Consider the following 19,967-nt stretch of genomic DNA (forward strand, 5'->3'; position numbering starts at 1 on the left):
TTTTTTCTCTGAAATTTATAAGATCTTTGTAGAGTAGTCTTTTTATTTATTTATTTATTTTTAAAGATTTTATTTATTTATTTGACAGAGAGAGAGACAGCCAGCGAGAGAGGGAACACAAGCAGGGGGAGTGGGAGAGGAAGAAGCAGGCTCCCAGCGGAGGAGCCTGATGTGGGGCTCGGTCCCAGAGCACCAGAATCACGCCCTGAGCCGAAGGCAGACGCTTAAACGACTCTGCCACCCAGGCGCCCCAAGAGTAGTCTTTTTAGTCTTTAGTCTTTCTAGTCTTTTTTCTAAATACATTTTGAGAATACATTTTCCCAGATTTTCTGTCATTTTGTCTTTCGATGCTGCCCGGTCATTTTTTGTTTTGTTTTGTTTTATTTTTTTGAGTTCTATTTTTTTTTTAAAGTAATCTCTAAGCCCAACGTGGGGCTGGAATTCATGATATCAAGAGTCACATGCTCTACCAACTGAACCAGCCAGTCACCCTGAGTTCTATTATTTTTATGGAGTCCAACACATCAGTCTTGTCTTTTACAGCTTCTGGATTACATTACATGTTCAGTGAGCCCTTTCTCATTCAAAACAATTTTTGCAACAGCTTTATTGAGATATAATATATATGAAATTTACCCTTCTGAAGTACACAGCTCATGGGCACCTGGCTGGCTCAGTCAGTAGAGCACGAGACTCCAATTTTGGGGTTGTAAGGTTTGCATTTGTAGCCACCAGTTGGGTGTAGAGATTACTTAAATAAAATCTTTGAAAATAATTAAATAAAATAAAGTCTTTAAAATAAATAAATAAATAAATAAATAAATAAATAAATAAATAACGCAGTTCAGCTGTTTTTAGTGTAAACCCCACTGCCCCCTCCTTCCAGTCCCTGACAATGACTAGCTTACCTCTGTCTCTATAAATTGTCTTATTCTGGACATTTCAAATAAATGGAATCATATAATATACGGCTTTTTGCGCTTGGCTTCTTTCACTTGGTATAGTGCCTTCAAGTTTCATATATTGGTACAGGCATAGTTCATTTTACTGTGCTTCACCTTATTGCACTTTGCATTTTTTACAAATTGAAGGTTGCTTTTGTTGTTTTTTAAGTAAACTTTACGCCCAACGTAGGGCTCAAACTCCCAACCCCAAGATCAAGTTGCATGTTCTCCTGACTGAGCCAGCCAGGTACCCCTACAAATTGGAGGTTTGCAGTAACACTTCAAGTCTATCAATAGAGCAAGTCTGTCAGCACGATTTTTCTAAAAGCATTTGCTCACTTCGTGTCTTTGTGTCACACTTCGGTAATTCTTGCAATATTTCAAACTTTTTGATTATTATTATATTTGTTATGGGGATCTGTGATCAGTGATTATGACTCACTGGAAGCTCAGATGATGGTTAGCATTTTTTTTTAGCAATAGAGTATTTTTTAATTAAGGTATGTACATTGGGTCTTTTTAGATATAATATTATTGCACACTTAATAGACTGTAGTATAGCATAAATATAACTTTTATATGCACTGGGAATCCAAAAATTCATCTGACTCACTTTATTGTGATATTAACTTTATTGTGTTAGTCTGGAGCTGCACCTGTAATATCTCTGAGGTGTGCCTATATTTAAGTCCTGTATGTGGCTGAATAATACTACTTACACATTTATCAACTGATGGACATTTAGATTGTTTTCACTTTTTGCCTATTATTAATAAACACTTGTGTACACGTTTTTGTTTGAGCAGCTGTTCTCAATTATTTGTGGTATATACCTAGCAGTGGAATTGCTGGGTCATCTGATAACCCTAAGTTTGACATTTTGAGGAACTTCCTGTTTTCCTAAGCAGCTGTATCATTTTTACAATCCCATCAGGAACGTGTGAAGGTTCCTATTTTTCCTTATCTTTGTCAACGCTTGTTTTTGTTTTGTTTTTTAAGTGTATGTATGTATGTATGTATGCATGTAAATTCTATACCCAATGTGGGGTTTGGACTTAGGACACCAAGAAGAGTCACACGCTCTTCTGACTGAGCCAGCCAGGCACCCCTGCCAACACTTGTTATTGTCTGTCATTTTTATTTTAGCCATCCTTGGAGGAATAAAGTGGTATCTTTTTTTTTTTTTAAAGTAGGCTCCATGCCAAAGGCAGGGCTCGAACTCACCACCCTGAGATCAAGAGTCACATGTTCTACCAATTGAGCCAGCCAGGCACCCTTCTCATTTTATTTGTAAGTAATCTCTCCACCCAGTATGGAGCTCAAACTTACAACCCACATGCTCTATGGACTAAGCCAACCAGGTACCCCTCATTATAGTTTGGATTTACATTTCCCTAATGGCTAATAATGTTAAATACCTTTCATGTGCTTATTGGCCATTTGTATATTTTCTTTGGAGAAATGTCTATTCAGATCCTTTGTTTATTGTTAATTGGGTTCATTGTTGTTGTTGGGCTGACTTCTTTATATATTCTGGATACTAGAAATTAATCAGGTATATGATTTGCAAATATTTTCCCCATTATGTGAGTTGTCTTTTTCTTGACAGAGTCCTTTGAAGTACAAAACTTCTAGATTTTGATGAAATCTATGTTTTCTTTTGTTGCTCATGCTTTTCGTGCCGTATTTAAGGAATTACTGCCTAATCCAACATCATGAATATTTATTCCTATGTTTTCTCATAGGAGTTGCATAGGTTTAGTTCTTACTTTTAAGGCTTTGGTCCATTTTGAGTTAATTTTTATTTTATTTTATTTTTAGATTTTAAGATATCTCTATACCCAACATGGGGCTCCAACTCACAACCCTGAGATCAAGAGCCAGTCAGGATCCCCTTGAGTTAATGTTTGTATACATTGTGAGGTAGAGGTCCAACTTCACTCTTCTGCGTGTGGATATTTGTTTACCCCACCACCATTAGTGAAAAGACTCTGCTTATTGAATTATGTTGGCATCATTGTCAAAATCAATTGATCCTCCATGTATGGGTTTATTTCTGAACTGTGAGTTCTATTCCACTGACATTTTGTCCAAGCTTGTGTCAGTATCATACAGTCTTGATTCACCATTACTTTGTAGTAAGTTTTGAAATTAAGAAGTGTGAATCCTACCCCTTTGTTCTTTTTCAAGGTTATTTTGGCTTTACTGGTTCCCTTTCATTTCCAGATGAAATTCAGGACCAGCTTGTCAACTTCTGCATAAAAGGAGCTCCTAGGATTGCTCTCATTCAAATTTTATTAATATATTTACCCACGATTCTTTTTTTTTAGGACTTTTGCTATGACAGTATTATCAACAGATCCCTCTCAAGTGCACTTTATTGACTTCAATCTTCTGGTCTAGAAACAGACTGCAAAGATACAGATAGAGAATTTTCAGACTCTGCATATTTGCCTTCTCTGTCCAGTTAGACATAGAAGATGCCAAACACCATAATATTTGATTGCTACCTATGGGGTAGCATTCGTTTCAAATATAAGTGCAACTTAATGCCGTGTCCATGTCCAGAAACCGAATTGTGAATCAGATGTTGTAGCACTTAGTTTACCATCACTACCTTGAAAACTTTTCTCCCATTTTATGTCTATGTGCCAAATGACAGCAACTTTAATTCATGCCTATTAGTACTCTGCTCATTTCTGCTTATTTATGCCTGACAGTATGGCATAAAGTCAGAAAGTGAGACATTTTGGTTAACAAGCAAATTCTACATCTTATTTCATAATATATCTCTTAATGTTATACAAAAATGAATTTATGATCAATTCGATTTAACTTTAATTGCCATAGCCAAAATTATAATTCTGAGAATTACTCTCTATTATATCTTCTAATACCAAATGTAGACCACGCGTGCAGAATTCCTTTAGGATACTTGCATTAAACAGTGTGATCCATTATATGAGTAGTACCTTAGGGTCCTAGTTAAAATTAGCATTTGGATATTCATTTGATAGGATTAGCTAGAATTAGCAGACAATACCTTCATATAACAAACATTTCCCTTTCTTTGCAAACTGCTCTACCATGTACATTTATTTGCTCCACTAATGTAAGTCTTCCCATATTACCATTAATGATGTACCTTTCTACCCAATAATTAAAAAAAAATAAAAGTTAATCCAATCTTATATTTCATTGTACTTTGTCTTCCAAGCCATTAACTTTTTTTTACTCTACACCTTATTTATTTACTTTTTAGTAAGTTTAAATCCTTGAGGGGTACAGCATCACGTGGATTCTGCAGCCAATGGCTTTAGCAGGAAGGTTGCTTTGGAATTGGGCACAAACCATGCCACTGTTTCCATGAGCACAAATTACTTTTCCCCAGATCACTCTGGTTCTGTTTGGTTTGCCACCAGGAGTCACTGTGTTATCCTTTGCTTCATACACACAAGCATATCTCTTGTCTAGAAAGAATTCAGTTTCATCTTGAGCATAAACACCTTCAATTTTAAGAAGAGCTGTGTGCTCTCTCTGGTTTCAGAGATGCTGCTTATAGCCAGCAAAAATGGCCTTAGACTACAGCCTTCCAGACATTTGTCTTTTTAGGAGTCCTGTTCCCAGCAGGCCTCCACAGCCTCCAAGATGGTGAAAAGAGAAACATAACCTTTTTTACTAGCCAGAAAATCAACATGGATGAACATCCTCAAGCTTCAGAAACAGATCCGACAGTAACCTGGCAGAGTCAGGCAGAAGGCTGCTACACAGTACAGAAGAATGGTCTCCAAGGGCACCTGGGTGGTTCAGTCTGTTAAGTGTCCAACTCCTGATTTCGGCTCAGGTCGTAATCCCAGGGCCTGGGATAGAGCCAGTGTAAGGCTCCTCGCTCAGCAGGGAGTCTGCAGGAGATTCTCTCTCTCCCTCTCCCTCTGCCCTTCCCACCCCCTATCCCTGTGCATGCTCTCTCTCTCAAATAAATAATAAATCTTGGGGGGGGGGGAGAATGGTCTCCAAACTTGTGGGCACTATTAAATTCAGATTCCTAGATGTCCTGGTCAGCCTAGATGTAGCAGTATGATATTGAATTTTCTCAACTGAGTTTAAAAGTTGTTGCAAAAGTACCTTCACAAAAACTCTTGAGGAAACATAGACTAATAACAGATTAGGGAAGCCTGTTGGTTAAGCGTCTGACTCTTGATTTTGGCTCGGATCATGATCTTGGGGTTGTGAGACTGAGCACCACATCTGCATGCAGCCTATTTGAGATTCTCTCTCTCCCTCTGCCCCTCCCCCTACCTCTCTAAAAAATAAGTAAATTAATAAATAAAAACAGATTAATGGTTTAGAGTGTGGGCTCTAAAGTTAAATTACCTGGATTAAATTTCAATTCTGCCACTTCCTAATTGTGTGACTTTGAGTAATTAACCAGTGCCTTAAATTCCTTATATGAAAAGTAGGAATAATAATATTACCTTCCTCATGGGGTTATAAGAAACCCTAAATTAGTTAATATGTATAAAACATTTGGAAGAGTGCCTAACACTCTTAATAAATGTTAGATTACTTAATAAATGTTAGTCATTATTATCAAGATGTCTTAATTTGGAATATACAGAGGAACTTCATAAACTCTTTGAAATTCTGTGCAGAATTTTAGAAGTATAGGTATGCTGCATATCCTGAGGGTTCATACTTTATCACATTCTCAATGAGTTTCCATAGCTGTAAGCCTTTTTTTTTAATTCATTTGTTAGAGAGAGAAAGAGCGCGCGCGAGAGAGCACAAGCAGGGGGAGCAGCAGGCAGAGGGAGAAGCAGGCTCTCCACTGAGCAAGGAGTCCGATGTGGGACTCAGTCCCAGGACCCTGGGATCATGACCTGAGCCGAAGGTAGACGCTTAACCGACTGAGGCACGCAGGTGTCCCATATAGGTGTAAGTCTTAAGAACCATTGCCTTTCAATTAAGTATTCTAGAATTGTTTACAAATGCACATAATTTTAGAAGTTTCTCTACTGAATGTAAAATTATAAGTACAGCTGATGCTTGAACAACACGAGAATTAGGGGCACCAACCCTGCACAAAAATTCAGATAACTTTGACTCCCCAGAAACTTTACTAATAGCCTACTGTTTGCTGGAAGCCTTACTGATAACACAGTTGATTAACAAATATTTTGCATGTCATATGTATTGTATACGGTATTTTTACAATAGAGTAAGCTAGAGAAAAGAAAATGTTAAAAAATCATAAGGAAAAGAAAATACATTTACAGTACTGTACTGTATTTTAAAAAAGTCCATGTACAAGGGCACCTGCACAGTTCAAACCCGTGCTGTTCAATGGTCAACGGCATATTGTTATCTTACCTTACTTTTAAGTGTAATTTAAATACACTGAAAATAAAGACTGGAAGGGAACACACCAAAAAATATTAGCAGTAGTTATCTTCAGGTAGTAGTTTCATTGGTTATTTTTAATTTTCTTTTTAAAATTTTCTACTTTCCAAATTTCCTGTAATCTCCAATCTTAGTTTGATAATCAGAATTTAACGTATTTTTAAGTATAGAAAAAAGAAATCCGACAAAAATAGACATTTTATTAAAAAGTCTACCTCAAAGAAAATGAATCAAATATTATCACACTTCTCTTTAACACCAAGTACTAGAAGACTTTGAAAAAACAGCCACAAAATTTGAGGAAAAATGGTTGTGATCCAAGAATCCTACACCCAGCTAGGCTGTTCTTCATACGTACGACAACAGAAAGTATTCTCACATAGTCTTCATTCTTTCAAGAACCCCCTAAATATACTGTGTGTGTACATTTTGTAAACGATATTACTCAGAGAAGTACCCTAGCTGACCTCCAAATGATTTAACTTAGAAAAAGCTATGATAAAATAAAAGGAAGTAAAAAATGATAAAATAATACAGAGTTACATATGTGGAATTTAAGAAACCAAACAGATGAACATAGTGGAAGGGGAACAAAAAGAGAGGAGAGAGAGGGAAGCAAACCATAAAAGACTCTTAACTATAGAGAAGAAACTGAGGGTTGATGGAGGGAGGTGGGCGGGGAACGGGCTAAGTGGGTGATGGGTATTAAGGAAGGCACTTGTGATGAGCACTGGGTATTATATGTGAGTGATGAATCACTAAATTCTACACCTAAAACCAATCTTACCATATATGTTAACTAACTAGAATTTAAATTAAAAATTGAAATTAAGAATAATACAGATTTAAACCCAAATGAGTTTTAATAAAAAAAAAAAAATTCAAGGGGCACCTGGGTAGCTCAGTTTTTTAACCATCTGACTCTTGATTTCAGCTCAGGTTTTGATCTCAGGGTGGTGAGTACAAGCCCTGCACTGGGCTCTACGCTGGGTGTAGAGGCTACTTAAAAAAAATTTTTTTTTCAACTAAATCTTTCCATTTATTTACTCAATATTTTCTTGAGAAAAGTAACCAGGACTCTCTGCTCCCTGTCAGGCATTTTTAAGCAAAGTTCTCTCTTGGCAAATAACACCTACTTACTTGAGAAATTTTCCTCACAAAGCAGAGGTGGGAAGAAATCAGCCCTCAGGTGTTTGGGCTGCACACTACAGTGTGATCAACTGACTTGAGTGACTCAAGCCAAGTAATAAACAAAGAGTGAACCTGAATGTCTGTGCAGGACCCAACTTGATGGGGAATCAAGGGAATTTAAAAACAATCATCCAACATTACATGGTTTGGGCCTTTGTTTTTCAGAACACTGTAATTTTTCACAATGTTTGCCTTGAACTTGCTGTTATTGGATATATCCCTTCCTGTGGATTCTTTTGAAAGTCTCTCATCATAGCACCCTGAAGGTCATATTTGTTCCAGAAGTGCAATGAAAAGCATGCTAGACACAGTCAAGATGCCTGGATTTTAGTCCGGCTCTACTAGTTAGGAAAGCCATCCTTCAGCTAGTAATCAAAACACTCTCTCTGAGCCTTAGTGCCCTTATTCCTCACTACCTCAACCAGAGTTAAATAAATTAATGGATGCGAAAAAGCTTTGAACATTCTAAGAGGCTATATAAAGGTAAAATATGACTGTTATTCTTTTACTTTTAAATCACCATGATTAAATCAGTCTTGATCGGTTAATGCCCTTTATTTGCCCTTAAGATTAGTATCAATGTCAGTTCCACTATTATCATGTATTGAAAAAGTATCAGACATTTTCTGAGCTTTAAGCCAGATCCTACGTAAGAAGAGTCATCTTAAGCACTTCCACCTCTAACCTTTTTTTCCCATTTTTCCAGGAACCAGAATTCTTATGCTACCCTGGAACTTTCAATCAATTGGTAAAACAAATCAATAGACTAACTTATATTAAGATGATAGTATTAGGACATCTGGGCGGCTCAGTCGGTTGGGCAGCCAGCTTTGGATTTCGGCTCAGGTCATAAGCCCAGCATCCTGGGATGGAGCCCTGTGTCAGGCTCTACTCTCAGCAGGGAGTCTGCTTGGAGATTCTCTCTCCTGCCCCCTCTGCTCTTCCCCCCCACTGCTTGCACACACTCTAAAATAAATAAATATATCTTTTTAAAAAATGATAGCATTATCCCTAGGTGTTATCCCTAGTGGTGTATTTCTATTTCAAAAGAAGTATCTTACAATTAAAGTATGTGCTATTCTCTCACCTAGGAAAACCTTTGTGTTTACCAGGTAAAATTCTAACCATCTTTCACATTCCAGTTATCCTGCAACTTTCCTAGTGAAACCTTTCTAAATTTTCCTGAAAGAGTTGCCACTCCCTCCCGTGAATCCCATCACCTCTGTTATGCTTGTTAAAGGGTTAGCACTTACGTTATGATGGAATATTTGTATGAAACAGCTGCACCAGTGCTCTGGAGGTGAAGGGAGTAGACGGTGTTAGCCAGGAAGACTCTGACAGGCAGGCAGAACTGTTACACAAGGAAAGGAGCCTGTAGCAAAGTTTGGTGCAGAAGTGTGAGGCAGGTAAAAAGAGATACTTTTACTTTTTTTTTTTTTTTAAGATTTTATTTATTTATTTGCGAAGGAGAGAGAGAGAGAGAGAGTGCCTATGAGCAGAGGGGAGGGGCAGAGGGAGAAGCAGACTCCTGCTGTACAGGGAGCCCAACTTGGGCCTCTTGATCCCAGGACCTCGAGATCACAACCAGAGCCAAAGGCAGACGCCCAACCGACCGAGCCACCCAGGTGCTTCAAAGAGATAATTTTAGATAAAAAAAAAGGGCATCTGGTGCTCCTCAAAGCACATTGCTAAAGACTGTTCCTACATAATGATACTCCTGTTTGGTATCCTCAGGGTCCTCTATGGGGAAAAATGGGATATTTAGGACCAAAAACTTTAGAGAAATATTTAAACATTTCTCTCTTTCACATGCCTTGCTTCATGTAGTTAGTGTGAGAACCACATGAAATAGAACCAAAGAATATTAAAGCTGTAGGTACCTTATGCGGCGCCTGGGTGGCTCAGTCGTTAAGCATCTGCCTTCCGCTCAGGTCATGATCCCAGCATTCTGGGATCGAGCCCCGCATCGGGCTCCCTGCTCAGCGGGAAGCCTGCTTCTTCCTCTCCCACTCCCCCGGCTTGTGTTCCCTCTCTCTCTGCCTCTGTCAAATAAATAAATAAAATCTTTTAAAAAAATAAAAAGCTGTAAGTACCTTAGACACCATCTAGTCCCACCCCACATTTTACAGATAACAAAACTGAGGCCCAGAGAATTTAGGACATGTTGAAAACTTAAGGACATGAAGTGGCTGAAGAGGTCTAGAAGACAGATCTAGCAGTGTGGCACTTTCCCCCTCTAGACTTCATTGGCTCATTTATATGCAAAGTACTTAAAAAATATATAGCATCTTAGGGGTACCTGGTAGCTCAGTCAGTTAAGCATTCGATGCTTGATCTCAGCTCAGGTCTTGATCGCAGTTCTGAGTCTAGCCCTGGGTTGGGGTCCATGCTGGGCATAGAGCGTACTTAAAAAAAAGAAAAGAAAAAAAAAAATATATATATATATATACACATACATATATTTAATAAGTAAATAAAATCTTTTTTTTAAGTGTCCAGCTCTTAGTTTCAGCATAGGTCATAATCTCAGGGTCATGAGATCGAGCCCCACATCTGGCTCCCTGCTTAGTGCAGAACCTGCTTGAGATTCTCTTCCTCCCTCTCTGCCCCTCCCCCATCTCTGCCCCTCCCCCTGCTCATGCCCATGCTTTCTCTCTCAATAAAATAAGTCAATTTATTAATTTAAAAATATATTTTTAGGGGCACCTGAGTGGCTCAGTTGGGGCGCCTGGGTGGTTCAGTTGTTGGGCGTCTGCCTTTGGCTCAGGGCGTGATCCTGGCATTCTGGGATCGAGCCCCACATCAGGCTCCTCCACTGGAGGCCTGCTTCTTCCTCTCCCACTCCCCTTGCTTGTGTTCCCTCTCTCGCTGACTGTCTCTATCTCTGTCAAATAAATAAATAAAATTTTTAAAATATATATATATTAAATATATATATAAAATATATAAATATTATATAAATATATATATAATATTTATATATTTTAAAGATTTTTTTATTTTATATTTATTTTATACTTATATTTATTTTATATTTTAGGGAGAGAGAGAGAGTGAATGGGGCGAGGAGCAGAGGGGAAGGGAGAGGGAGAGAACCTCAAGCAGACTCCAGATCTCGACATGGTGCTCGAGCCCATGACCCGGAGATCATGACCTGAACCCAAACCAAGAGTCATTTGCCCAACTGACTAGGCACCCCACTAGTGTAAATTTTTAAAAAAGTAAAAAAACCAAATCAAAGTAGTTAAAGATATGGGGCACCTGGGTGGCACAGCGGTTAAGCGTCTGCCTTCAGCTCAGGGCGTGATCCTGGTGTTCTGGGATCGAGCCCCACATCAGGCTCCTCCGCTATGAGCCTGCTTCTTCCTCTCCCACTCCCCCTGCTTGTGTTCCCTCTCTCGCTGGCTGTCTATCTCTCTGTCGAATAAATAAATAAAATCTTAAAAAAAAAAAGACAAAGTAGTTAAAGATAAATCATGACTCATTATAATAGCAGCACAATCAGATTGGTAACACATTACCTTTTAAAATGAAATATCTTCTAGACTCACTGGGGGATTCCCAAGACCATGTATGTAATGTTAAGAATAAAGTGCCTCAGGGGATGCCTGGGTGGCTCAGTCAGTTAAGTGTCTCCTTTCAGTTCAGGTCATGATCCCAGAGTCCTGGGATAGAGTCCCGCATCAGGCTCCTTGCTCAGCGGGAAGTCTGCTTCTCTTTCTCCTTCTCCCTCTGCCTGCCGCTCCCCCTGTTTGTGTTCCCTCTCTCTCTGACAAATAAGATCTTTTTAAAATTTTCTTTAAAAAGATAAACATAAAATAAATAAAATAAAAAATTCTTACAGAAAAGGGGAGCAAAAGGTAATTCTTGGTGGGAGCCATGGGTTGTTAAATAAGTTACTTCCCCTTGAAAGTGGCCCTATGAAGAGACAGAGGCCGTGAGGGGGAGGGGGAGGTGCCCCTCATTTAAAGACTGTTTTAGGGCAGAGCATATTAGCATTTTGTCTATGAACTCCAGGCTCAGCATTCACAAGAAAATGTTTAGAATGTTCACATACGCAACATAAGAACCTGCCTGTCCTTGCCTGTGGCTTTATTCATCTGTCCCTGTTTTCTGGGAGAAGCTGTGGCTTTGACATCTAAAGGAACGCTTTCCCACTGATTTCTCATGCTAGCTTGGGGCCTCTGAGAACCAGGGGGGTGAGCCCTCCAGCAAGCTCTGAATTTGGGGAGGGCCCCCAGGGGAGTGATTATGCAGACACAGCTTTCCGCATTTCCCATCCTGTCCTCTGCTTGGCAGCACAAGCACAAAGTTCTGAAGATAAAAGGCTTCCATTTATACCAACCCAATGCAAGTCAAAGAGATTTCGTGACTATGGTTAGGTCATAACCACAATTTCTTTTTCTTTCTTTGTTTCTTTTTTAAAAACATGTTTATGAATCAAAGTCAGGAATTCGACTCCCTTGGGCTACTTTCCAGCTTCTATACTGGAGGACTGCAGCAAAGATTCAAATGCAGTTTTTTAAAGTTTCCCAAGGATGAGTAGAAGCAAATGCCTTAATCCCTGGCAGCTCCTTTTCCAGCTTCCAAGGAAAGGAAGGCAATAGTAGACACAGTAGAAATTGTCCCCTCCCCCTACGCGACATCACTGCTCAGTACTTCACAGACTTCCACTTTCTTCCCTCACCGTTCAACCAGCGGCCCCCAGTGCACTGAAGGATTCACACCGCGTTTACACCCGGACCTCATCATCAACACCGCTCCACTTCCTTCACTAATGCGCTCTCTGGCAACGATCTCCTTCCTCATTCGTTAATGCATTCATTCAAAAGCTCTCTACTGAGCACATCCTTTTCTACTGAATGAGGTGCAGGAAATGGGGTGATGCGCAAGACAAGCCGGATCCTGCCTCGGGGGATTTATGGTTCTGCTGGAGGAGGCGTACCTGAGGTACCGACAAGTCTGGGGAGGATGGGTGAGAGGAACGTTAGAAAGGTGCTTGGGAAAGCCTGCTTGGAGGAAGCAATCTGTGTACTACAATCTGAACAAGCCGGAATCAGCCCAGTGAGATGGAGGAAGAGTATTTCAGACGGAGGAACCGGAAGCTCCAAGGCTCTGAGGCAGGAAGGAGCTGAAAGTGCTCCAGCATCCCTGTGGCGAGAAGGCTGTGATCAAAGAACAGAAGGTAAGGAGATAGAGCAAGAGAGATGAGCAGGGTCCACACCTCAGGGACCATGGAGGGCCTAATGAGTTTTCATTTCCGGGTCATAGGAAGTCATTAGAGAGTTAGTTACAAGCAGGGAATTAACATGATCCTTCACTTTTCTTCAGAGGGGTAACTGTTCCCATATACACATTATACAAATTCACCAATTGTTTATCTTTTACCCTCAGTCATTTTCTCTCCCATCTTGTAAAACCTCTTCCGTCTTGCAAAATAAAAATATCAATAACAACCAATGAATCATTGAACATTATATCAAAAAACAAAACAAAACAAACAACCAAAGCTCCTCCCTAGACTCCACTTCCCCTTCCAACTGCCAACCTCTCTTCTCTGGCAGTTTCTCCATGTCCTTTCCACTAGGCTACCTTCCCTCTGTCTACGTGGCTCACCTTTCACTTGGCTAACACCCATTTCTTCAGGTCTCAGCTTAAAATTTACTTCCTCAAAGAGACGTTCCTGAATCTCTAAGTTGGAAAACCTCTTTGCTTGTGTTTTCCTAGAGCACTGTACTGTCCCATCACATCATTCCTCACACCTTATCATCTACCTTCTCCCCATGCTCCATGAATACACACACTGTTTTTCGTTTCTTAGAATTTTAAATTTTTTAATTTATTTTTTAGTAGGCTCTATGCCCAACATGGGGCTTGAACTTGCAACCCTGACATCAAGAATCATATGCTTTACCAACTGAGCCAGTCAGATGCCAAGAGACTGTTTTTCTTTGCTCACTGCTATATCCCTAGCATCTGACACAGTGCCTGAAACTAAGCTAGTACATCTGATCTTCAGGCATTTGGTAGCTTGCAAGGGCAATATATTGTTGAAGTGACGAGTGTTTTTTGGATCCTGAAGGTTTCAGTTAACTCTGCATATGGATTGTTAAATTAGGAGAGGAGCAGCAGGTAAAGAATCTGCACCGACAGCAGTGGGCACAGGAGACTGGATAACTGGCAGGTTTCTGGCCTCCTTCTCCAGGGCAGCTAACTCCCCACCCAGAGTCTGTTCAACAGCCTACATGGGCCCATTCTACTGTGGTGCCCCTCTCTGTTTCAGGTCTTAGTTCCGATGCAGAAGCTTTGGGGTAACAGTCTGGCCTGAGGAATTTCACTGTCTTCGGAGTGGGGGTTTATGCCCAGGCCCTAGCTTCCACAAGACTGCAAGGGTTAATCTTCCTGGGTATCCTCTTCTCTCTGACCCTACTCCTCACTGTGGAGGCTTGAGTATGGACACCAGCAGTAGGACAATCCTAAAAGTTAGGACTCTGAAGTCACTTAGCCTGGATCATAGCTCAGCTCTTGTACTTTCTAGCTATTGTGGCCTCAGACTAATTACTTAACTTAGCGTCTAAGCCTCCCTTTCCTCTTCTGCTACACATGTCTCACTCAGAGTGCTGGGGTGAAGAGTAAGAGAGATCATGAGAACAAAGCTCTCAGCACATTGCCTGATACACACTGAGTGCTCAGTGACTGTTACCTGTTATTAGTATAGCAGAGTGTAAGGGCATACCTGTTTTCTAGGGACACCTCCTCTCTCCAGAGATTCTCAGACCCTAAAGAGAAGACACCAGTGTTAATGGAGATTAATTACCACTTCCAAATAGTCCTTAGATTCTAAATTATCAGGTGTACTCAGCATCAGACACCTCCACTTCCATGGCCAACTCACTTGAAAGATTTTATTTGTAAGTAATCTCTCCACTCAACGTGGGGCTTGAATTGACAAGATCAAGATCGCACGCTCTACTGACTGAGCCAGCCAGGTGCACCCACAGCCAATTCATTTTAGAGCTAGGCTCCAAGGCACCGTCTGTCTCTAGAATTCAACTTTCAGGTACAGATGCCTGACTTCACAGGGACCAAAGACGGCTTTGCACCGACTTTAATTGGTTTCCCCGGCAATGCTAACTTTCTGATGTCCAGCAGGTAGCAGAATATTAGCTGGCAGAGACACTGCCCACTCTATACCGGGGAGCCTGGTTTTTAGTTATGCAAATGTAAAGAGTCTCTTTTTTGGGAGGGAGAGGAAGAGAGAGAGAAAGAGAGGAAGTGAGGGGGAAAGGGGCAGAGGGAGAGGGAGAATCCCAAGCAGGCTCCATACCCAGCATAGAGCTGGATGTGGGACTTGATCTCACGATCAAAGCTGAAATCAAGGGTCAGATACCCAACAGACTGAGCCACCCAGACACCCCAAGACTCATTTTGAAATAAACATGTTTTATATTTGCTTAAGAATTAAAAAAAAATTAGGGGTGCCTGGGTGGCTCAGCCATTAAGCGTCTGCCTTTGGCTCAGGTCATGATCCCAGGGTCCTGGGATCGAGCCCTGAATCGGGCTCCCTGCTCGGCGGAAGCCTGCTTCTCCCTCTCACACTCTCCTTGCTTGTGTCCCTCTTTCGCTGTCTCTGTCAAACAAATAAAATCTTAAAAAAAATTTTTTTAATCAAAAAAATAAAGAATTTTTTAAAAAATCAGATATGTTTTAGAAAGAGTAGGTCAGAGTGTGACTAATCTGACTTCTTAAAAGAAGAGCTAACCAGGGAGCTAATGATCCATGGGACGGTGGTGATGGAAAACTAGGGCGAGGAACTCCAGGGTTTTGAAATGGGCAGTAGGTAGCAGTAAACCAGGTTTAGAGGAGATAAAGAAACATTTTTGGCATATAGTGAATTTGAGTTGCCCATGAGACATCCAAATGACACAACTGAAAATATAAAACTTATACATATGTATGGTCAATAGAAAAAATTCTGGGAGGACACACACCAAATTTTTAACAGTAATTATCCCTGAACAGCAGGATTATGGATGATTTGAATTCTTCAGTATATAATTTTTTTAAAATTTTATTTATTTATTTACTTACTTATTTTTTACGTAATCTCTACCCTCAACATGGGGCTTGAATTTACAGCCCAAGATCAAGAATCACATGCTCCAGGGCACCTGGGTGGCTCAGTCAGTTAAGTGTCCAATTCATTTTCAGCTCAGGTCATAGTCAGGGGTTGTGAGATCAAGCCCAGCATGGGGCTCTGTGCTCAGCACAGAGTCTGCTGGAGATTCTCTCCCTCTGCCCCTCCCTTGCTCACTCAGGCACTCTGTCTCTCTCTCTTTCTCTCAAATAAATAAATAAATAAATAAATAAATAAAATCTTAAAAAAAAAAAAAGAGTAAAAAAGAATGGCATGCTCCATCAACTGAGCCAGCCAGGTGCCTTAGCATGTAATTTTCTTTCTGTGATGACTATGTATTATTCTTGTATAAAGGAGGCATAGGAGGGGCACCTGGCTAGTTCAGTCAGTAGAGCATGCAACTCTTGCTCTCTGGGTCATGAGTTTGAGCTCCACATTGGAGATAGAGTTTATTTCTTTCAAAAAGGAGCCATAGGAGATGATCTTGAGACACCCCTGTGTTATTTAAGGCACCTGTCCTAAATTGCCTGCTTTTACCTACTTCCCACTTTGTTTCTTGTCTATTCAAGATTTTCCTGGATTCTGACCTCAAGACCTTTTTGCCCACATAGGGATTCTCTTGGAGAATCTGGTCTTCAGACCAGACTCCAAACAGTCTCCTTGGCCTTGCCGCTTGTTTCTTTCTTCTAGCACGATCTGGGCTCTCCCTCTAGCCACAGTGCTGCTAGACGCCCCAAATAATAGAGAAAGATGCAGGGATACACAGCAAGTGCTCTTTCCTGAGATGTATTATTTCAGTTTGTGGAATTTTGTAGGACTTTGAGAACTTGGGAGAGAAAAATCCCAAATATAAACTAAAGAATTGGTGAACTATGACAGACTTATGAAGTAGATAAAAAGACAAGGCTTGTTTAAGATTGAATTGTTGATTGGGGCGCCTGGGTGGCTCAGTTGGTTAAGCACCTGCCTCTTGATTTTGGCTCTCAGGTCGTGATCTCAGGGTCGTTGTGAGACGGAGCCCTGCATCAGACTTCGCATTAGATGTGGAGCCTGCTTAAGATTCTCCCTCTCCCTCTGCCCTCCTCTCTAAAAAACAAACAAACAAACAAAAATTGAATTGTTGATTATTTCTAGAAAGGCCCTCAAAGTGAGCTAGATAAACTATTCTCTATCTTCACTGAGGGAAGAGCAAAAGAAAATGGACTGAAGCTGCAAAAAAAGCCTTCTGGTTGGATGAGTGACTTTTGTTATGGAAACCTTCCCATAAATAAAACAAAACCTGAGATGGCACAAACTTCCAGGTATAAAACAATCAAGTCACAGAGACGTAAAGTACAACATAGGGAATATAGTCAGTACTATTGTAATAACTTTGTGTGGGGACAGATGGTAACTAGACTTACGGTGGTGATCATTTCATAACATATATAAATGTCAGATCACTGTTTTACACCTGAAACAAATATGTCAACTATACTTCAATTTTTAAAAAGCTTAAAAAAAAGGCTCCAAAACAAAACAAAAAATCCCCCAAACCTGGGCACCTCATATATAAAACAGGAAAAAGGGGGATGGCTCCAATAATAAAGGCCTGAACGGGGATTGCTGAGCCCAACCAGCACCTTCCGCCCTCAAGCGACTCGCCTAAGTAGTTTGAAAGCCAGTGGTTTAGATCAAGGGTCAGTAAACTATAGTCAGCTGCTTGTTTTTATACAGACCATGAGCTAATTTTTTTTTTTAATTTGTAAATGGCTCGGGAAAAAAAAGAATTATTTTATGTGACATGTGAAAATTAAATGAAATTCAAATTTCAGTGTCCACAATTTCTTTTTTAACTGTAGCTGACTCACAATGTTACATTACTTTCAGGTAAGTAATAGCCTGTAAAGTTTAGTTGGAACACGCGCTGGTTTGCTTAGGTATCATCTATGGCTATTTTTGCACTACAGTGGCAGACGTTAAGTAGTTGCAATAGAAAGCATATGGTCTATGAAGCCTAAAACATGTACTGGTCCTGCACAGAAAAAGTTTGCCAGACTCTTTTAGATGAAAGACAATGTTTTATGATATTGGTTGTAACACTGTTGTGATGAATGGAATCTTATGATTTCTCCTTGTAAGGCATTAACGTTTGGCCAGGCTGTGGTTTGAAAGAGGTCCTGTTTGTATGGAGGAGAAATGACTGGTCTCAATCTCCCCAGATCCCTGAAAGTCTCTCTCTTCCAGCCCTGGGAGACTGTGGTTTTACCCATGGGCTCCAGCCAGTCGCCTTCAGATGGCTAAAGGGAAAGAAGGCAATTACCTGGCATTAGGCCAAAAAATCCGCCTCCCCCCCTTCGCCCCCCCAAGTTTGGAGCCTAAAATTCCTGGCAGTTCAAAAAAGGATTTCCTTCAGAAGAACACAATTGCCGTAATGCTCTGGCCAGCCAGTCCCTACATTTCACAGGCTGGGAAAACATTTGTGATCTGGGAAGAATTGTTCAGAGAGGGAGGAAGGCCCCATAGAAGACTGTGAGAAAGAGAAAAGCACATCTAGAACAAGTAGAAAATGAAGAGCAAAATCTGAGTATCTATTTGCAGTCTCCTAAATTATTATAGATCATTTAAGATGAAATCAGATCATTTGCATTAACTTATATTTACAACCCTTTGATCCTCAATCTAGCATTTCACAAACATGTTTCTCAAGTATATTAAACGGGTAGAGGCTGGAGTTAATAGTTCTGTCACCTTAACTCTTCTGTGATTCTAATTCTACAAAATGGGGATGAGACCTTCAAAATCTTCAAAATCATGGGTGATTTCTCAGCCTGAAGTGTGAAGACTAGTAATTGGAGATTAAGTAAGGGCAAGTGTGGGGAAATGATCAATCTCAAATAATTTGTTCATTTATTTCCCACTTCCCACTTTGTTCTTTACTGGAAAAGGCTTGGTGATTACATTGGTGAAACCACAAAACCAACCAAAAAAATATATACTCCCTCATGATCTCTGCAGAGAGAGAAAACAAACCAGCAAACAACAAAACAAACTGCCAGTGTCATAGCTTTAGATAATACACCATGATAGTTTTTGACTATAGGTTCATTTATTTTACATTTAAAAAATTGTTTTAAGTTTATTTTTTTTTTTAGTAATCTTTACACTCAATGTCGGGCTTGAACTCATGACGTGGAGATCAAGATTTGCTTATTCTGCTGACTGAGTCATATATATATGTAATATATAATATATATATATTACATATATATGTAATATATAATAATATTATATATATATATATATATATATATTACAGAAAGAAAGAGAGAGTGAGCATGTGCATGTGAGCAAGTGGGAGAGGGGCAAAGGGAAAGGGAGAGAATCTCAAGCAGATTTCCCACTAAGCATGGAGCCCAACATGGGCCTCAGTCTCATGACCCTGAGATATGACCTAAGCCTAAACCAAGAGTCAGACACTTAACTGACTGAGCCACCCAGGCATCCCATTTTACATTTTTTTTAAAGATTTTATTTGTTCATATGTCAGAGAGAGGCAGCACAAGCAGGGGGAGCAGCAGGCAGAGGGAGAAGCAGGCTCCCCGCTGAGCAGGGAGCCCGATGTAGGGCTCGATCCCAGGACCCTGGGATCATGACCTGAGCCAAAGGCATACATTTAATTGACTGAGCCACCCAGGCACCCCTGTAAGGAATTTTTGTATAAAGTACCTGAGCTTCCAAGAGCCCTGTAAGATAAAGAGAATTATTATTTCCATTCTATAGATGAAAAAACTGAGGCTCAGAGAGGACACAGGTTGATTTGCCCAAGGACATGAACTAGTAAGTGGGGAAACCAGCTCATAACAGCAAGGACACTTTTTACAGTGCTTTTTGGCTCATGTAGCACTTTCATGTATATCATTTTCTCTGCCCAGTAGTGCAAAGATCTTCCCATTCTGCCAGTCAGCTTGTGGCCTCTCCATCATGCCCAGCTGGTTATTAGCATGTTGCCGGCCCGGCAGATTATAGGTTATAAATAGATGCATTTGTTGTCTGACCAATTCTCTTCCTGGAGTCAGACACGTCCACCTCTGCTTCCTGCAGTCAGACACGTGCACCTCTGCTAGAAACCAAGGCTTTCTCTGCTTCCGGGCTCAGGTAAAGAAAGCAGTTTCAAGTGCTAAGAACTCACACGAAGGCTTCCCAGCATCTGTTGTACAGCACGGCACAGCTCTCTAGGTACCCAACTACCAAATCTTGAAAGATGTCGGGAAGTGGTTTGAGGGTGGGGATATGGAGTACGGGGGGGGGGGGGG

The 19,967-nt window shown here is 40.4% G+C and overlaps 1 pseudogene; it reads right to left on the minus strand.

Annotated features, from left to right (window-relative positions):
• Window positions 1–4,211: 4,211 nt before the first annotated feature.
• Window positions 4,212–4,544, minus strand: LOC121104407 (annotated as a pseudogene).
• Between the last annotated feature and the right edge of the window lie 15,423 nt (window positions 4,545–19,967).

The sequence above is a fragment of the Ursus maritimus genome, unplaced genomic scaffold (genome assembly GCF_017311325.1).
Source record: "Ursus maritimus isolate PB19 unplaced genomic scaffold, ASM1731132v1 scaffold_1, whole genome shotgun sequence".
Classification (NCBI taxonomy): domain Eukaryota; kingdom Metazoa; phylum Chordata; class Mammalia; order Carnivora; family Ursidae; genus Ursus; species Ursus maritimus.